Source organism: Pinus tabuliformis, chromosome 4_2 (assembly GCF_031772625.1).
Source record: "Pinus tabuliformis cultivar Carrire ecotype Pingquan chromosome 4_2, CPIR1, whole genome shotgun sequence".
NCBI classification, from domain to species: Eukaryota; Viridiplantae; Streptophyta; class Pinopsida; order Pinales; family Pinaceae; genus Pinus; species Pinus tabuliformis.
This window is the reverse complement of record NC_142304.1, coordinates 1,093,160,989-1,093,181,759: the sequence shown is the minus strand read 5'-3', so window position 1 is coordinate 1,093,181,759 and position 20,771 is coordinate 1,093,160,989.

Below are 20,771 nucleotides of genomic sequence, written 5' to 3'. Positions count from 1 at the left end.
ATGTTTTTATTTCATGTTTTCTTTCAAATGTGCTAATATGGCTTAAATATTTTTGTTATTTTAGTACTTAACTTATTGATATGCATTGTAATGGTTGTTATCATTGTCCCATCCTTGAAGACCCTTCTGTGGAATATTAGACAAATCTTTCTTTGTTTTTTGGTTGTAATGATCGTCACATGCACTGTGGACTATTTTGTTGAATGTTAGATGGATCTTTGTGGTTCATGTGTGTCTCTTATTGGGTGGTACTGTTACCTCTTACTCAGAGGCTCACTTTTCTCCCCTCTTTGTAGTAGACAAATCACACCTCACTTACTTTTCAGAGACACCATTGCATCCCTCTCTCATGCTGACAGTTAGAGCCAAGTCATCTCTTTGAGATATATGGCAACTGGTATGATATTTCGGATGGGTTTCATAAACCAAACACTATGAGGTATAATTGTGACTTCACATCAGGGAGACGCCTTGGTTGATGGATTTCCACCACTATCAACAGGGCTAATCCTTTATTGAACAGTGCAAAGAAATAAGGACTTGGGTAGGAATGAATTTGGTTAAGTATCGACCAGAGTCAACTTGTGACACCGTGAGATAGATTATTCTAGTGTAGAGGTTGCTCGGGCTTGAGAAAGCATTATATTTCTTCTATATTTTATGGTTTATGCAATATAGATAGGAAGGGGTTTTGAGAAGTTTCCTTCCCCTAGATAAATCTTTGAGCATATGTGATTGAATCTTGTCTCATGTTTATGTTCTGATTTCTTGATTGATAATTTCTTTATACTGATGAGTAGAGTAGATTAAAGTATTTTGTTTTAACAAATTATATTAGTTTTTTTGAATCTATAAGGAATTTATACATGGTATCAAAGCATGATTCATGGTAAAGAAGATAATTTGAAGTTGTCTTTGTAGGAGGATCAAATTTGCAGGATCAATTCCCAAGAGCGAGTAGGATGTCTTTCTATGGACTAAGGCTCGAGTATGCCCTTGAGGGAGGCTCAAATTTTTTTCCTTGGAAGGAAAGGATGGAGGTGGTGTTGGAGGATAATGGATTGAAGGAATTCATAGATATTGAGATTCTGAAACCACTAGCAACTGATATTCAATATCTATCAGAGTGGAAGAAGTGTCTAGCCAAGGCGAGGAGGATTATATTGGAAGGTGTGAAGGATTAGATAGTCTCCAATCTCCATGGGAAAGAAACCCCTTATGAAATGTGGAAAGCACTTAAAGAATTGTTCAAGAACAGTAGCGACAAAATGAAGTTGTCGCTCAAGGAAAAGCTTCGTAATATCAAGATGCAAAAGACTGAATCAATTCAACAGTACCTGATCCAGTTCACATAATATCATGATGAACTTGAATGAGTTGGGGTGGCTGTTGTTAAGGATGATATTGTAAGCTTAGCCCTTCTAGGCCTTCCCATGAGCTAGCACAACTACCAAGATTTGGTAATTGGAGGGACAAACTACCAAATTGAGAACGCCTTTGGTCAGATTTGGCACAGGATGAGATAAGGTGGAATACTAGAGATGGGACCTAATCCAAGGTTGAGGATATGGAGAAATTTTCCTTTTCTGGAAAATCAAAGAAAGGGAAAGGGAAGAAATCCCAATCCAAAGGAGAATCCAGTCAAGGCAGCAAGAAGAAAAACATTTCCAAAATCAAGTGCTTTCATGTCATGAACCGAGACACTATGTAATGAAGTGTCCACACAATAAGGCAGGTAAGAAGCCCTCAGGAGGAACACTAGGTGAATTTTTGGCTTCACAATTTGAGCTTGATTTCACCCTCATAGCTTATATGGTGAGCATGGTCATGGGTAGTGTGTGGTATATGGATAGTGGAGCCTCATTCCATATGATAGGCAATCGAGAATTCTTCAGTGACTTGCAAGAGAATGACCTCCAGATGCACATCGAGATGGGAAATGATGGAAGGTATAGTGCGATTGGTATTGGTACATTTACTTTTGAGAGGCAGTCTAAACGCAAGGATGTCATGTATGTTTTGGGTCTGAATAAGAATTTTATTTTTTTATTATTATTTATTATTTATTTATTTTTTATTATTTATTTTTATTTTTATTTTTATTTTTATTTTTATTTTTATTTTTATTTTATTTTATTTTATTTATTTTTATTTATTTTTATTTTTATTTTTATTTTTATTTTTATTTTTATTTTTATTTATTTTATTTATTTATTTATTTATTTATTTATTTTTTTTTTTTTTTTTTTTTTTTTTTTTTTTTTTTTTTTTTTTTCAGTTTCTATGTTTGAAGACCATGGTGATGTGATATTTAGCAAAGTAAAGTATTTTCTTAGACACATCACCATGGGACAAGTGAAGCAGATCGAGATTGGTGTGAAGAACCTCTACAAGTTAGATGTGGAATATTGTGTAGCATTGAGCACAAAATCAAAGAAGGTGTAGAGCCGATATATTGGTGAATTATGGCATAGAAGACTTGGACATTCACAACATCGCGCTTTCAAGATCATGCAATAGATTTCTATAGGACTTCCCAAAGGAGCACTAGAATAATGGGATACATGCAAAGGGTGTACTTTGGGGAAGTACACAAAATCCACCTTCAATGATTGGAACAGTAAACCGCAAGAAGTCCTCGAAAGAGTTCACTTTGATGTGTGTGGAAATTTCTCAATAGCCTCCACTACCAAGCACAGGTATTATGTAATATTTGTAGATGATTTCTCATGGAAGTTTTGGATCTTCTTCATCTAGAAGAAAGACCAAACATTCTCCAATTTTGCTGAATTTAAAGCACTTGTTGAGAAAGAGACACGAAATAAAGTCAAGGCTCTCAGGAGCGATAATGGAGGTGGGTAGGTGTCGAATGAATTTAAACATTAATGTGCAAAGGAAGGCATTTGACAGGAGTTGACATCACCCCACAATTCATAGTAAAATGGGGTGGCTGAGAGGGAGAACAAAAGTATTTTGGGAGTAACAAGGTCGATGTTGCAGGACCAAGGCCTACCATTGTACTTGTGGGTTAAAGCATGCAACACAAAAATCTATTTGCAAAACATGAGTCCTCATCAGATTCTTGGCATGAGTACATTAGAGGAAGATTTTTCAGGGAAGAAACCAGATGTGTCACACTTTAGGGTCTTTGGATCATCAGTTTACTATCATATTTCCAAGGACTCAAGGAAAAATATAGAGCCAACAGTAGAGTTGGGTTTATTTGTAGAGTACACAGAAACACCTCATAATTATCATGTGTACTTTCCATATTGCAAGATGACCGTTTCTCGTAGAGATGTGAAGTTTGATGAGGAGAAGGAAATGAGGTGTTCTCTTGAGAGGGAGCTTCAATTGCATTTAGTTGAGGAGCTTTTAGCTCCAAATAAATAACCTCAGGAAGTTGTGGTGAAGCCACTGTGGAGCTGTAACAAGGGTCTTTTTCACCTCTAGTTATCTCACATTACAAGTCAATCCGGGAGCGTTTTGTTATTGTAAAGGACATCTTAATTTGAGGCTATTTGTCAGGATAATGCTTCGTAGTATAGATCTAAAGAATACAAGAGTAAACGGATGCTAATGCTAAATTACTTTTGCATAAAGAAATCACACACGCAGCAACTTCGTCGGTCGAGGGTATGGAATTAGTAACCTATCCCCCTAGAAACTGATGAAGGAGTATGGATCATGATCTGGGAGCATTATAGCGTCTGCTGTATCTCACAACAGTCTTGAACCTCCTCTCATGCCACTTCAATAAATGCAAGCGAAAGGAACAGCAAGAAAACAGAATGAAACAACAACTTCAGAAATGGAACAGCAATAAAAGGAACGGCAGTAAATGGAACGGCAGTAAAGAAACTAAGTCTCGCGAGGTCAACACTTCCAATCATTGGCACACATTTACATACAAAGGGAAAACAATCATTTATACAAGTTTGCAGCTTAATCAAATGGAACAGCAAATTATTAAAGACAGGAAACGTCAATCATATATACACGATCTGCAATAGTCACCAACAATCCATTGCCCCCAATCACCTGTAGCTGAAATATTCTACTTATGAATTCTGTAATTGATGCAAACAACTCAGATCAACAGTATGCGAAGAATCCTGAAAGTATGATATGAACTTGTTACAGAGATTTATAACAGGAAAGCTACAGATGAATAAATATGAAACAACATGCAACCATAACAGATTATGAGAAACAAACCACACAAAGCAGAATTGTAATGGTACAATCAGCCAGTGTCCGTTGGAGCCGGGCCCAAAGCTTCCAATGGCGCACTGCCGTAAACTACTTCAGACGCACGGAGAAATTAACACCAAGATATTATATTAACGCATCAATGAGAGTACAAAACTAAGTCTCAGAGAGACTCAATAGTCTGAGTTCAACTGACAATAAAATCCGTGAACAGAAAGTTAAAGATACAAAAGTAATTCCCCTAGTTTCCAATGCTACCCTCCTTTTATACAATTAACGGCGGAGTTCACCGGTCGACAAAACGATTGAACGTAGCGATCCCTCAGGATCGAAGATCCTGAGGGATCCGCTAAACTGTTAACACTTTCCTTTACTCAGCCTGTATTTCCGAACTGGCAGTTCTTCATCTCGTTCCGGACTGATCTTCCTTGATTTACTCGACCTGGTCTGAACCTTATTTAGAATTGGAGGGACAGTCGTTATCTTCTCATCAAATCCTCGTTTTGCATTGCGCCTTCCTGCTTTTTCCTTTCCCTGCGTAGAGAAGACAACTGTTAGTGATTGGATCATTTTAGACTCGTTCTCGTTGCATTTTCCCTACTTTATAATAAAGAAAATATTACAACTATTGCTTAAAACATCACTAAATTATTTATTAAAACATACCTTCCCAATGCTCTACACACCCCCCGACTTACTCTGTTTCATGGCCTCATGAAAACGTTATAATTAACATGGAGAGCAGTAAGAGAATAGGCTGGAGAGGGTACTTCATGAGGGGGTCTGCAACCATGATAGGCAACCAGATTATCAAAGAAGTAATGCAACTGATCTGCAGGCATATCATACAAGGCCTGGTACCCCGGTGCAGGGTGCCAGATAATTGGGCTACGAAACTGATATCCTAACCATGATGGTCCAGCTTGCAGAATGCACTGGCCATAAAAAGGCAATCGTTCAGCAGCCAGCTCAAAGTTCTCCTATTTGAAGGGCTCCCTGAGTTGGATGCTTGGGGTGGAAATCTGATAACGGAATTTGGCAGCCTCCAAGGCAGAATCTTTAATAACCCGGAAGTATTCTAAGCTATTTCGGATCAACTCCTCATGCATGGGTCCTAGTAGTTCTATAACGCCAGGGTTTCTCATAAGGCTTTTGTGTGATTGCCATAGGCGAACCGGGTCTTGAGGCTCAGCCCTGACCCATAGATCTAGGCTGTGCTCCTGCCTCTGAAAGGCATTGTAAGCCCTGAGCCACTTTAACTGATTGACCCCGAATGAAACAAAGGCTTGCAGCTGTATATCCCCCACAAAGGGACCAGGGTTTAGGTCAGTTTCCTGCTCAAGCACCATATTGTGCAAATAAAATTCGCATAATAATCGTTGGACCTTAACCCCATAATGTTTGCAACAATCAATGAAATCATTAACAGTATTAATCTGAATGGGGGCACCTGCCCTGACAGCTTTTATTTTCAATCTTAAGTATCTTTCAAAGAGGAATAAAGCATAATTCTTCGCGGGGGCCCTGCAAGTCAAAACATCATCATACAACGAACATACAGTGTCCAATTGTTTAATAACAACATCTAGTCGACGTGTTACCTTAGCAACCTTTTCCTGTTCCTTCTGCCATCCTTCAAAAGCCTGACTCTCCGATTCACTCATGTTTCTCAGCTGCTGTTGCAGTTCTTCATGTTTTTCTCGAGGAATCCTCTGCTCAACTTCCTGTTGCAGCTCCTCATATTTTTCTCGAGGAATCCTCTGCTCAACCTCCTGTTGCAGCTCCTCATATTTCTCTCGAGGGATCATTTGTTCCCGTAGCTGTTCAGCCTCCTGTTGGGCCTGTCTTATCTCGCGGCGCAAGGCCTTGGTTTTTGGATCCCTTTCCCATGATTCCTTGGAGGCAGGAAATTTCGCTTGGACCTTTACATTTCGTCGCTTAATTTTCCCTGAAGGTGGTGTCTCGGTGTGAACTGCTCTATTTTCCCCTTCCTTCTTGACATGTATAAAGGGGTACGGTGGTCCCTCTGTAACTGGGATGTCGTCTTGTGGCTCAGTTTTAATTGGAACGGCAGTTGGTTCTAATGGGCTGTTTGGAATATCAGCCTGCTCCTCTATGTCAATAGGAACGGCATTCTGGTGCTCTGTTCCAGATGGAACAACATTTTGTTCCTCAGTATTAATTAGAACAGCTGCAGGTTTGCTAGCAGAGTATCGACCTACTAGATGCCTATAGGTGCTCTGTCTTTCTCTCTGAGAGGACCCAGCTGTATTTGTCCTTCTTTTTCTTCTTACAGTCCTCTTTATTCTCAAACTGGCTTTCAGACTTCGAATTTTCTGCCGAAGCTGGGCTATAATATTCAGCAATTTCTGCTGTTTTCTTCTCAACTTCTTAATTTCTCTTGCCTCGGCTGTGGGCACATGGGCGGCCCTCAGTTCTGCTCCTCTTTCATCGAGGGTTTCTTTTATCATTCGGGGAATGTCCTGTTCCCGACAAACATTTTCATCCCCCCCGCCATCAGCGGGTGGATTTCCTTCTGGTGTTTTGGGAACGGCTTGTTCCTGATTGGTATTCACATTTTCTTTGTCGATGACAGGGGGGTTTTCTTCCCCTGCCATTCCATCATGCAATTCGTCACGCGTCTCTTCCTTAGAAGGTCCTTCGGGAGGCTCTGCCGGACTGGAGGGTGAAGGATAACCTCTAAGGCTGGCCAAGATGGTGGCCAGCTCTTCTTCCTCCACAGGGGTTTGTGGATGGCTACCCCCCAATTGTTCCATCTCCTTCTCCCGAATTGGCTGCTCAATAGCTGCCTCTGGATAGCTGGTCTCGGCCGCAGAGTCGTCATCCCTATTTCCTTCTTCAGCTCCTACTTCGTTCTCTGTTCGTCCCTCATTTTCCCCAGGTATTTGTTCTGGCGCTGGAGGTTCCTCTATTATTTCAATCGGCTGGTCAATGTTTGGCTGGATTTTTTCCAGCCTACCTCTTATCTTTGCCAACCGAACTGACTTTCTAGGCCTCCCGAGCTGTTCGGGTGTGCTGACCACCTGTTCTTCCACCTCCACCTTTCTGCGTTTTTCAACCTTTTCTTCTGTGCCAGAGGAATACCTTCGCTTTAAGGTAGCACGTCTTTTTGCGGCCAATTCCTTACGTTTTTCTACATGTCTAGTTGCTTCAGGGGTGCGTTTTTGTTTCCCTAGCTTTATGCGTTTCTTCGCTTGCTCGGTTGTGCCCGAGGGTTGCTTAGGTTTTGGCGATTCTCTGGGTTTTTTAGGTGTTTCGGAGGTGCTAGCGGGGTGCTTCGTCTTTGGGGATGGTGATGCTGCTTCCCCTCCAATTGTTGTAATAAGTTCCCGCCAGCTAGTCTCTTGCTGAGCGAGACTGTATGTCACTATCAGGCGGATCAACCCGTGGTGGCTAACCACTGCGTCTTCATGGTGTGCCTTTTTCAGGCTTCGAGAGGTATCATGCAGCAATGAATTTAACAATGCAGGGAGATTCACAGCACATTTTCCTTTTAACACAGCTAAGAGCTTAAGGTGACGCGGCCTTACCACATCTTTTCGTCCTTCGCAGGTGATGTAGCTCTGTACTACCTTTGCCAGTTCGCTCCAAGGTTCTCCCAGTGTTTCCGGCAGCACTCCTTTTCCCTTCACTGTCAGCTTCTGCCCTTCATCTTGGAAGAGTTCTACGATCTTTTGCAGTCTTTCTTTCTTTGTCGTCCATATTGGACCTAAGTCTGGTAATCCAGTTACTTCCGCGATTATTTCCTTCGTGACTGCTATCTGCTTCCCATCTACCACTGAGTGTTCTTCCTGCAAATTCTGCAGGAATTCCATGGCTACTATTTCGTTTGATTTGCGCAGGCGGCCAAAATAAGTTAACCACCCTGCTTTTTCTAAGATCTTCCGAGCGGCTTCGGAGACTATGAGCTCGCTCGGCTCGCTTCTGATAGACTTTCCCCCCATGGTTCTGTTTCAGGGTCTAGATGGAACAACAATGCAAAGAACGTAATCGCGGCAACAAAAAGAAAAGACACAGAGCATGCATGAATAATTGATCATAAATAACAACTTTTGCAAAAATAGCATTGTCATGCCGTTAACGCATATCGTACCTTCGTATCATATCATTTCCGAATGATGTGTTAACACGTGGCCGGCGGAGTAATGAAGTCACCTCCCCCCCGTGCGAAATGATAGGCTGCCTCAGCCGTCAAATAGAAGAAGGCGGTCATCCCATCACCGAGTCATAATGGAACAGCTTATAAAGTTTTGCCATGTTTCAGATTAGACAAAGAAATACCGAGATCGATGCGACAGATAGATCGCGTTTAACATAAGCCTTCGTGATGTGATGGAGAACATAAGGATAGGACGTCTAGCACTCATGGAAAGTCTGAGATAGTCATAGTCAATACCTTTGCCATAATTGGTAATGATAAATGTTCATGTGACGTATCCATTAAGGTGTAAGATATAATTATTATGAGGATAGAAAGAAATATTTAATAAGATCCAAATTGGTGTATATGTTTTGACTCCAATACCATTAACAGAGCTCTGCTGCCGACCAGTGTTTATAACCGTGGCAGAGTTGTTTATTTCCCCCCGGAACCATAGTCCTTTGTGTAGTTTTGAAGAGCAATTCTTGTCAGCATGCAGGCCATCATGCTGGCTTGGTAACCAGATAACCATGACGCCATTCACCAGAGAGGCGTGAAACGTGGGCAGGCTGGCTCGTGATGAGACCCCCTGTTCCAAGGTTTGTTTATATAATGAACCTATTGGATCATATCCCTGGTGTGGTGGCCATTATGGGAATGCCACTTCGCTTCCAATCTTATGATCATGGTAGGCTGGTTCTTTAAGGAAACCCCCTATCCTGCATTTGACAAATAATTTCTTTTGGTTCTGCTTTTGCTTTTTTTTTTTTTTTTTTTTTGAGATGGACTTTTGCTCTTGTATAGTTACACATAAGGGTGGTTCAGCCCTCCTTAAGAGTGGGAATGGCAGAAGAAGTCTTGTTATCCCAATAGGAAGATATAAATTTTCTATTCTTATTTCCAAGTAATAATAAAGAAAATTGTAGGAACGTAACATGATGAAGTTTTCCAACAGGGCAGAGGAGGTGAGACTTATGGCTGAAAGAATGATGAGTGTATGGATCCTTCCTTTGTTGCATCAATACTAGGGCTGTTATAGATAGCGATTTATGATGTGCTGATCTCGATATATCATGCCTTTTATATTTGTTGCATATATAGCTGCTACTTATGGTCTCAGGAAAAGGATGGACAACGCTTTCTTCTTATAGAAAGGACGAGGGCATACTATTTCTTTCTTACAAGGGAGGGTGGGAGGGTTCTTTTGATGCAATGTCCTAAGATAACAAAAGCACTCAAATGCTGCTTGCTAAAAAAAGAATTGAAAAAAACACACAAATGTTGCTCCTTCTAAAAAGGGATAAAAAAAAATTCAAAAGTGCTGTTCCTTTTGAAAAGGAACAGCAAAAATTCAAAAGTGTTGTTCCTTTTGGAAAGGAACAGCAAAAATTCAAAAGTGTTGTTCCTTTTGGAAAGGAACAGCAAAACTCAAGGGTGCCGTTCCTTTTGAAAAGGAACAGCAAAACACACAAGTGCTGTTCCTTTTGAAAAGGAACAGCAAAACACACAAGTGTTGTTCCTTTTGAAAAGGAACAGCAAAACACACAAGTGCTGTTCCTTTTGAAAAGGAACAACAAAACACACAAGTGCTGTTCCTTTTGAAAAGGAACAGCAAAACACACAAGTGTTGTTCCTTTTTAAAAAGAACAGCAAAACACACAAGTGCTGTTCCTTTTGAAAAGGAACAACAAAAATTCAAAAGTGTTGTTCCTTTTGGAAAGGAACAGCAAAACACACAAGTGCTGTTCCTTTTGAAAAGGAACAGCAAAAATTCAAAAGTGCTGTTCCTTTTGGAAAGGAACAGCAAAACACACAAGTGTTGTTCCTTTTGAAAAGGAACAGCAAAACACACAAGTGCTATTCCTTTTGAAAAGGAACAACAAAACACACACTCGAAACATATATACAAAATTTACAATCTTATATACAAAATGTGGTAATAAAGAATGAACTTCTTACCAATCTATAGGGGAGGAAGTTTTTGCTTCCTCTCCCATAATCTTGATGTTAGTATCTTGGCGTAACTGCTGGCAAAATGATTCTCGAGTGAGCGGTTTGCGATACAGACGAACTCGGTGGCCGTTTACCTTAAATGTATATCCAGATCCATCGATTGTAATCAAAGTAAGGGTCCCATTGTCATGGACTTTTTGAATCTCGTATGGTCCCAACCATCGAGTCTGAAGCTTCCCCGGGAAATCCTGAAATCTAGAATCATATAACAGAGCCCAGTCTCCTTCGTGAAATATCTTGTTTTTGATGAGCGCATCATACCATTTGGCTCGCTGCTGCTGGATGAGTGTTGTATTCTGTAATGCAGCGAGCCTTGTTTCGTCCAACTCATTAATTTGCTGTAATCGATTTTTCTGTGCTTCACTTAAATCCAATCCGACTTCTTGGGCAGTTCGCAGGGTTTGGATCTCAAATACTATAGGAAAAATGGGTTGCTTTCCAAACACTAAGTGATATGGTGAATAGCCGGTGGTACTTCTCCATGTGGTTCGATAAGCCCACAGTGCCTCTGGTAGTCGGGCGGCCCAATCGCGGCGGTGTGAGGCAACAGTTTTTGTCAAAATTGACTCTATTATCTTATTACTGTTCTCGACTTGCCCATTTGCCTGCGGATGGTATGGGGTAGTAATTTTGTGGTGGATGTGATGGTTATTGAGTGTTGCAGCTAATTTATGTCCCACAAATTGTGGTCCTCCATCTGTAACCACTTCCCTTGGAAGACCATAATGTACAAACAAATGGAACAAGAACTGAATTACCGACTCCTCTGTAGCTCTGGGTAATGCCTCCGCCTCAACCCATTTGGTAACATATTCAGTTGCCACCAAAATGTAGGTTTTTTGGTTTGATGGGGGGTTGATGGGTCCGACAAAGTCCAGAGCCCAGCGTTCGAAAGGTTCGATCACCAATTGAGGCTGCAAAGGCATTTCGTCTGCTGGGCCAGGTCGTCCTACACGCTGACAACTATCACAGGCCTGGACAAATTTTTTGGCATCTTTGAAAATTGTAGGCCAGTAATATCCCGTTTATAATACTTTGTGTGCTATCCTGCGTTCAGCGAAATGTCCTCCACATGGCCCGTCATGGCAGGCTTTCAAGATATCAAAGATTTTGTCTTCTCGAATACATCTTCTGATTTCCATATCTGCGCCTGTGTGAAACAGATAGCCCCCAACCCACGAAAATCGATTGCTTTTCGCGACGATCTGTTTCCGTTCATTGGGAGTTAAATGTTTTGGAAGCTTACCTACTGCAAGATAATTAGCCACATCAGCGTACCAGGGAGTCTGAACAGCGACTGCAAATAAGTGTTCATCTGGGAATTGGTCCTCAACTGCTGCTGTTTCAACTGATTTTGGTATTCGTGAAAGAAAATCAGCTACAGGGTTCTCCTTCCCTGGTCGGTCTCTGATTGTAATGTCGAATTCCTGCAACAAGATCAACCCCTGGTTATTCTTCCATTTGTAACAGACTTGTTTGCTAAATACCTAATAGCAGAATGGTCTGTATACAAAATAACGGGATAGCCTGTAATATAGTGTCTAAACTTATTAATAGCATGTATCACAGCTAAAAATTCTTTTTCGGTGACAGTGTAATTTAATTCAGCCGGAGCCAAATTTTTGCTGATGTAATAGATAGCGTATGGTATTTTCTCTTCTTCTTGGCCCAACACTGCACCGATTGCTGTGTCTGAGGCGTCGGTTGAAATTTGGAATGGTAAGTTCCAATTAGGTCCTCTGAGAACTGGAGCTGTAGATAGCAACTTCTTTAATTCTGTGAAGGCTCGATCACATTTTTCTGTCCACAAAAAATCAACATTTCCAGTTAATGCATGTAGAGGTGCGGCAATACGTGAGTAATGTTGTATAAATCGTCTATAATACCCAGAAAAACCAAGAAAACTGCGTACCTCTGTTTGATTAGTGGGGGTTGGGATAAGCATGAGTATTTGAATTTTAGCCGGGTCTACCTGAATGCCAGCTGCTGAGATGTAATGTCCCAGAATGAGTCCTTCTGTCATCATCATGTAACATTTTTCGTGACTCAAGCAAAGCCTGGTAGCGATGCAACGCTCTAGAACTTTTTCGAGAGTGTCCAGGGCTGGATCAAAGTCATCTCCATATGGTGTGAAATCATCCATATAGACTTCCAATCCATCATTAATTAAATCTGCGAAGATGCTAAGAACAGCCCGTTGGAATGTGGCCGGAGCATTACATAATCCAAAGGGTAAGACTCGGTAGGCGAACGTTCCCCAGGGGCAAGTAAAGGCAGTCTTGTCCTGGTCTTTAGGGGCAATCTGGATCTGGTTATATCCGCTGAAGCCATCCAAGAAAGAAAAGAATTTCTTGCCTGCTAAGGTGTCCAATACCTGGTCTATGAAAGGGAGAGGGAAGTGATATTTTTGTGTAGCTTTGTTTAATTCTCTATAATCGACACAGATCCTCCATTTCCCATTCTTTTTAGGTACTACCACAAGTGGGGAGACCCATTTGCTGTCAGAAATAGGATAAATAAAATTAACGTCTAATAATTTCTGCAGCTCATCTTTTACAACATCTTTTAAATGGGGATTGAGTCTTCTCTGTGGTTGGCGAACCGGTCTTGCATCTTTCTCGATATAGATACGATGTGTACATAGCTGGGGATCAATCCCCTTCATATCGGGATAGTCCCAAGAAAATGCCTCCTGATACTTTCGTAGGAGCTGGATGAGTTTGGTCTCTTGCTCAGGTGTCAGATTAGCGTTAATGTTTAAAGTTTTGCCCGGTTCAATTTGTATTACTTTGCTGTTAGCAACAGAGGTTACAGGTATATTTGGGTCATTGTCATCTTTTAGAGGATCTTCCTCTAATTCATTATCAAATGCCGCTTTTATCATAAAGCATTCTGTATACGATGTGGATTCTGTTTGATTAATGAATTTATTGATGGCATCATCTTTCGTTTGATCTTTAAAATCTAGCGCTTCCTGGACTGTTAATGGTGGTCTAATATTATCAGTAATATATGAGGCAGGGCGCAGATTGGTCAGTGATATATGAGGTGTGATGCTTGGCTGGGCTGGCGGGTACAAGATTAAATTTTTGATATCCGGTCCTCTGGTTATGGTCATGTTTCCCTGCCGGCATCCAATGTAGGCGTCAGCAGTAGCGAGCCATGGTCTACCTAGAATTAGCGGATGTCCATCTAGTCGGGTTTTTGGATTAATCACCAGAAAATCGGTCGGGTATTCCCAAGAGTCCACTGAAACCATGACATCATACAAGGTGCCTTCTGGTCTTATTGCTGATCGGTCAGCTAGCTCTAGTAAAGTGGAAGTAGGCTCTACCGATGTGATTCCAAGCTTCTGGCAGGTTGATGTTGTCAGGATATTAATCGCAGCCCCTAGATCTACTAAAACGTTGGTCAGGGTCTGCCCACGGACTTGAACAGTGACAATTGGGTTTCCAGGATCCTCATATTTAATTGGTGTTTCTTTCCCTGATAAGAGGTCGGATAAGGTGCCGACTACCTGGACTCTAGGGTTAGGGGTTATATTTCTTTTTGATTTTCTGCTACACAGGTCTTTTATGGTTTTTGCATATATGGGGATATCATGTATAGCCTGAAGGAATGGAATTCTTATATACAAGTTTTGGAGTTCTCCCAGAATATCAAAATCCGGATATTGCATTTGTCTCGGAATGGCCAGTCGTTCTGGGAAAGGTGGAGAAGATGTAATTACTTGCTGATGAACCTGGTCTTTACTTACTTCTTCTTGTTGTGACGGCTGTTCTATCGGTAACTGGTTTTCAATATGAGCGGTTCTATGTCCCTCAGTTTCTATTATTCGCCCAGATCTCAACTGAAGATCATTGCACTCCTGCAGAGCAGATTCAATCTCGGAAGATTCTATAATTTGAAGAGATTGAACTGGTCGATTATTTGGGTTAGGGTTGGGTTGGGATGGGAGCTGCGGTCTTAGGTTGGGCTGGGGATTTTGTTGCAAGGTTGGCAGAGTTGGTTGAGGGAGCGGAATTGATCCTGGTGTTTGATATGTCGATATTGGCCAGTTGCTCTGCCAGGGTGAACTTTGTGAAGTGGAAGGGGTCCACTCCAGAGGATATGAATTATTTGGCCAACATGGCGGAGGATAAGGAAAGTTTGGCCAACCAGCTTGGTTCATCCAAGGGTTCGGAGTAGGAAACATTTGAGGCGGCCAATTTGAAAACGGGTGCTGAGACTGATTTTGCCACATATTCTGTTGCTGAGCATTAAATTGCGGAGATTGAAAAGAAGAGGAGGGATCTTGAAACATACCAGGTTGCCTAGGTTGCCATTGACGACGCTGGTTAATAAAGTATGCTGATTCTGGTTCCTCTTCTGCTTCTTTGTACACCGCCTTCAAACCAGGGAGCGAGGGATAGCTTTCAGTCGGATGGTCCTTGGTACAAATAGCACATATTTGAACTGTATCGAGCGGGCATTCTTTCTGGCTATGTTTCTTCCTGCACCGCGGGCAGAAAATTGCCAGATTCTGTTCCGCTTCTGCTTGCTTCTGTTTAGCCTGCACAATATCAAGCTGTGTAGTTAATGTCCCCATGATATCAATTTTAAAATTCTCTAGCAGATTTCCAAGTTCCGCTCGTGATACTCCTTCTGTTGATGTTCGATTGTCTCTAGTGAAGCGATCATATTCTGCTGGTTTTATCCTTGTGCTGCCTCTTGAGCTCCTGATACACAGATCAATGATGTCAGCAAAATTTTCCTGATAAATGTCTCCTTTTCCCATAATATTCAACGTTTCAATCCATTGCTCCTTCATACCTCTAATCAATGCAGTTTTCAACACGTTATCGGGCAGAGGTAACGATGCATATGGAGATCTCTGCAAGTTATATTGGAAACGTTCTACATATTCTTCTAAAGTTTCATTTGGTCTGGCTGACATTTGAAAGATTTCATCCTTTAGTTCTCTTGATCTACAGTAATCCTGATATTTTTTTAAGAAGGCCGCTTTCATTTCTTCTCAATTGTTTATGACTCCACCACCTAAACCCATGAACCATCTCAGAGCTGCTCCCTTCAAAGTAGAGGGAAACAGTTTTAGCTTCTGGGGATCAGTGGTGTAATCGTATCCCCTGGGATCAGTGGTGTAATCGTATCCCCTGCATAACACATCAAATTCGAATAGAAACGCATCAGGGTATTCTGATGTGAGTCCATGAAACGTCGGGATATGTTGAAGCGGAATTGCCTTCATCGGTGCATTTACAGCGGAATCTACTATGGGATATTGCAAAGTAGAGGTTTGGGTATTTGGCTGATTCTGCGCCATGGAATCAAATATATGCCAGTAATCTTCAGGAATTTCCAAGAGAGTATTCCTTGGTTGAGGAGGGGTAATCTTAACGGGAACTGTTTTTACAGCACTCCCTTTATCAGGGATAATGATGGCCCCTACTGTCTGAGGTGAATGAATTCTCTCAACGAGGATTTTTGCAGCGCTTCCTTTATCCGGACTATTTAAAGGCTGGTTTGGTTCAATAGGAGATCTAGGTTCCTCGATTTCCCCTGTTTCTCCTTCTCCTTCGTAAAGGTTGCTAAAATTTCCTTCGTGCACTGGTCCAGGAGTCGAATTGTCAAGTTCTTGAAAGTCCTGCTCCTCTGTCTGACTGTGCACCTCCGCAAAGGCTTCAGATGGTGATTCTGAGGCCTGAAGGGAACTAGCAGGTTGTTTAGAGTTTACTTTCCTATAACCTACTGATGGCGGAGATCCGGCTTTCTTGTAAATTTCGTCTATAAAGGTCTTTCATCCAAGGGTCGCCGACCCCTTGGCTTTTTCGATTTTGGATGGAGGCTTTTGATTATTTTCTGGCTTTTTCTGCTTAGTCATGCACTCCAATTAAATTACTAAATCAATTCTGCTAGGAAAGCGGACGGTGGAGCAGGGCTTTTACATGCTCCGCACGCAGGTTCTTACCTTCCGTTTTTAAGATCCAGTTCTCCCCTAACAGATTCGCACACTACCCTGTTAAAAGACAAATGGCTATACCCTTCCCCGGCAACGGCGCCAAAATGTGGAGCTGTAACAAGGGTCTTTTTCACCTCTAGTTATCTCACATTACAATTCAATCCGGGAGCGTTTTGTTATTGTAAAGGACATCTTAATTTGAGGCTATTTGTCAGGATAATGCTTCGTAGTATAGATCTAAAGAATACAAGAGTAAACGGATGCTAATGCTAAATTACTTTTGCATAAAGAAATCACACACGCAGCAACTTCGTCGGTCGAGGGTATGGAATTAGTAACCTATCCCCCTAGAAACTGATGAAGGAGTATGGATCATGATCTGGGAGCATTATAGCGTCTGCTGTATCTCACAACAGTCTTGAACCTCCTCTCATGCCACTTCAATAAATGCAAGCGAAAGGAACAGCAAGAAAACAGAATGAAACAACAACTTCAGAAATGGAACAACAATAAAAGGAACGGCAGTAAATGGAACGGCAGTAAAGAACTAAGTCTCGCGAGGTCAACACTTCCAATCCTTGGCACACATTTACATACAAAGGGAAAACAATCATTTATACAAGTTTGCAGCTTAATCAAATGGAACAGCAAATTATTAAAGATAGGAAACGTCAATCATATATACACGATCTGCAATAGTCACCAACAATCCATTGCCCCCAATCACCTGTAGCTGAAATATTCTACTTATGAATTCTGTAATTGATGCAAACAACTCAGATCAACAGTATGCGAAGAATCCTGAAAGTATGATATGAACTTGTTACAGAGATTTATAACAGGAAAGCTACAGATGAATAAATATGAAACAACATGCAACCATAACAGATTATGAGAAACAAACCACACAAAGCAGAATTGTAATGGTACAATCAGCCAGTGTCCGTTGGAGCCGGGCCCAAAGCTTCCAATGGCGCACTGCCGTAAACTACTTCAGACGCACGGAGAAATTAACACCAAGATATTATATTAACGCATCAATGAGAGTACAAAACTAAGTCTCAGAGAGACTCAATAGTCTGAGTTCAACTGACAATAAAATTCGTGAACAGAAAGTTAAAGATACAAAAGTAAGTCCTAGTTTCCAATGCTACCCTCCTTTTATACAATTAACGGCGGAGTTCATCGGTCGACAAAACGATTGATCGTAGCGATCCCTCAGGATCGAAGATCCTGAGGGATCCGCTAAACTGTTAACGCTTTCCTTTACTCGGCCTGTATTTCCGAACTGGCAGTTCTTCATCTCGTTCCGGACTGATCTTCCTTGATTTACTCGACCTGGTCTGAACCTTATTTAGAATTGGAGGGACAGCCGTTATCTTCTCATCAAATCCTCATTTTGCATTGCGCCTTCCTGCTTTTTCCTTTCCCTGCGTAGAGAAGACAACTGTTAGTGATTGGATCATTTTAGACTCGTTCTCGTTGCATTTTCCCTACTTTATAATAAAGAAAAGATTACAACTATTGCTTAAAACATCACTAAATTATTTATTAAAACATACCTTCCCAATGCTCTACAGCCACAAGAAGAGAGATCCAGAGATGGAAGGAAGTGCATCACGAAAGATGACAGATTATTGAATGATGCTTTATTTTTGGAGAACTCTAGTTCAACAACTTCAAGTTGATTCTTCGTGGTTACATATTGGTGCCAGGCTTCGAATTGTGTGATGACATCCCCAAACCACATGATGGTTTCGGGATGGAAGCGGGATTTAGCCTCCATGGCATCTGAGTACAATGAATTGGAACCAGTTTCAACTCCCTTCTAAAGCATGAGTAACATTTTTCTAATTTGGACAAGATCGCCGATGTAATTTTGCATGTTCTATCTATTCATCTCCAAATCTTCCTTGGTGGAAATATGTTTGAGCTGCTCCAAGTACTCTTCGATCTCCTCCCGAACCTAGTTCCTAGGTTTGGATTTGGTGAGCGAGCCAACTAATGGGATATTATGTGTTTTTACCAATACATCCAAACTACTGAATAATCGTACATACGAGTCCTGGATGTTACCAATAAATGAGGTGAGTTGCTTGTTGCTCTGAATAAACATTCAAACTCTCACTCTCTCCATCTCTACATGTGGCTTCATTTTATTCTCCAAGTCAAGCAATTCCCCTTTGTATCACATTGTTCATTCTTGCACATAGGTAATGGCATCTCACATGTTCTTGAGAGTTTTAACAAAATATTTCATTTGTTGTTGTAGTCCATGCAAATGGAAAACCGCTTCGTGTATAGTCACAAAATCCTCATAGAGGTTCTGCATGGTTTCTTCAAGTGTTGATACTTCAACATGTATTGTTGCTCTCATATCCTCCAAGTATACCTATGTGGAAACTGTGTTATGTGCGACTGCGCGGAGTTGTTCCGCTTCTTGCCTAGTAGACTTCAAGTTTTGTTACAATTTCTCATTCTCGGCCATCAAATACTGAATGTTTGATCTTCTTGCACCTGTAAAGGACAAATTAGCTTCGACAATGGAATTTGGATTCTTCTTGGTGTCTTCCACTATCACCCTTTATCTAATGAATGAAGGTGATGTGTGATGATCCAGAAAATTATTTCTCTGTGTTTGTACAATATTCTTTTGGAACTCATCAAATGACAAATTGTACACGTCCATTATCGGATCATCATCAAGAGGAACAACATCCCATTCCTCGGTCGGAACTGGCTCTACAGTTGTAGGTGGTGCAGACCGAACGGTGACCTATGGTGCACTCGAAATTAGGTTGACATCTTCATTCTTCGGCTCCTGTTCCATATCCATGTATGTAAATTCAATTAAGTGTTCAATCTTCTCAGCAAGCTCCTGGTCCTGCATCTGTTCACCTTCTTCCTCAACATCTTGTTGGTTCTGTTCCTACCCTTCAATCGGTATCGATGTTTTTTCTCCTTCGATTGTGAATTTCCTTTCTTCTTCTTCCCGCTTCTGCTTCTCTTCTTGTTGTTTCCTCATCAGCTCCTGTTCCTCCTTTAGTTCTTGTTATGCTTGCTTCAATCTCAATTTCTCTTCTTCCAATCTTCTTTTTTCTCTCTGTATCCTCGACTTCCTCTTCGCTTTTTCTGCTAAAGCTGCTTTCATAAAAATAGGATCTACTTTCATCTTGCATATTTGTTCTCCCCTTGGATTGTCAACAATATTTCTCTTTCCCTTATCCTGCATGGGATTGCTACCCTCGTGGAGTAGTCTTTGAATTCCCTGCTGTTGTAGGGAAAAGTATCCAATACGGAATGACCCTATCCCACTCTAAGGGTGATAGTACCTCAGCAACAACTGAAAGCAAAGCTATCTAAGATTTCTTCTTTATGAAAGTAAAAGGGGAGAAAGGGATCCACCAACCGATGTCTTTCGCTTAGTGTTTGATCCAATCTTCTCTCCTTGCTGCTTGCTCCCAGCTCCTTGCTCTTTCACTGGCCCAGCTACACAAAGATCCTGCAAGAGAACAAGAGAGGGAAACTACAAGAAGCATACATTCATAATTGATTCAAGGATTAGAATAAATCAAATACACAAGTATAACAATACATCATTGAGACACATGCATATAGAAGAACCTCAAATGCTTTATTAATATAAGGAAGTAAGGTTCAGGCGGTGATACAACCGTAAGAGGTCCAATCCAGCATCACCTTCCCGACGGAAAGAAATCTCCTCTTCACCTCCCTCAAGCAATCACCCAATACTCACAACTGTAAACCAACAACAATTCTTTGCACTAAATTCCGGCCTCCGGATCCCATGGGATGAGATCCTTATATAGAGTTTTGGAGTGAAGATAAGTCAGCTTGATGTGTGACTGTTGTCCTCTTCAACCCCAGTTGTTCTTTAGTTCTTGAGCCCACTCAGAGATTCTACCTTCCACTTGGAGTTTTAGAACCTCTTTACTCATCATTAGGCGAATCTTCTGATCCAAGTGTCAATTTGGAAGCTTCCTGGGCACTGACACATTGAGGAAAGATTCCTCCACATGTCCAAACTCGCTCAGCGCAGGTAGCCTTTGATGAAGTTGACATTCAACGCAGGTACACCATGGAGCACTTGACATTCAGCGCAGATGCTCAGTGGAGCAGCTGCTTTGATCCAAAATTGCCCTGTTTTTGAGTGTTTTTCAGTGGAGAATTGATCTGAAGTGCTGTGGTTTGCTGACCTTGTTCCTCTAGGGGTAGGAACAACATGTTTAGGGACTTTGGATCCCTTAGATTATTGACATTTCATGCTCTATGCTGTAAGGCACAAAAATTTCTATATCAGTTGCCCCCTAAAGTATGAGGTCGTTTATCGGGTGAAATGCTTTATTAGGAGGATCCGAAGTTCATTCAATCGTCGGGAGGTGACCTGTAACAAAATACAATACA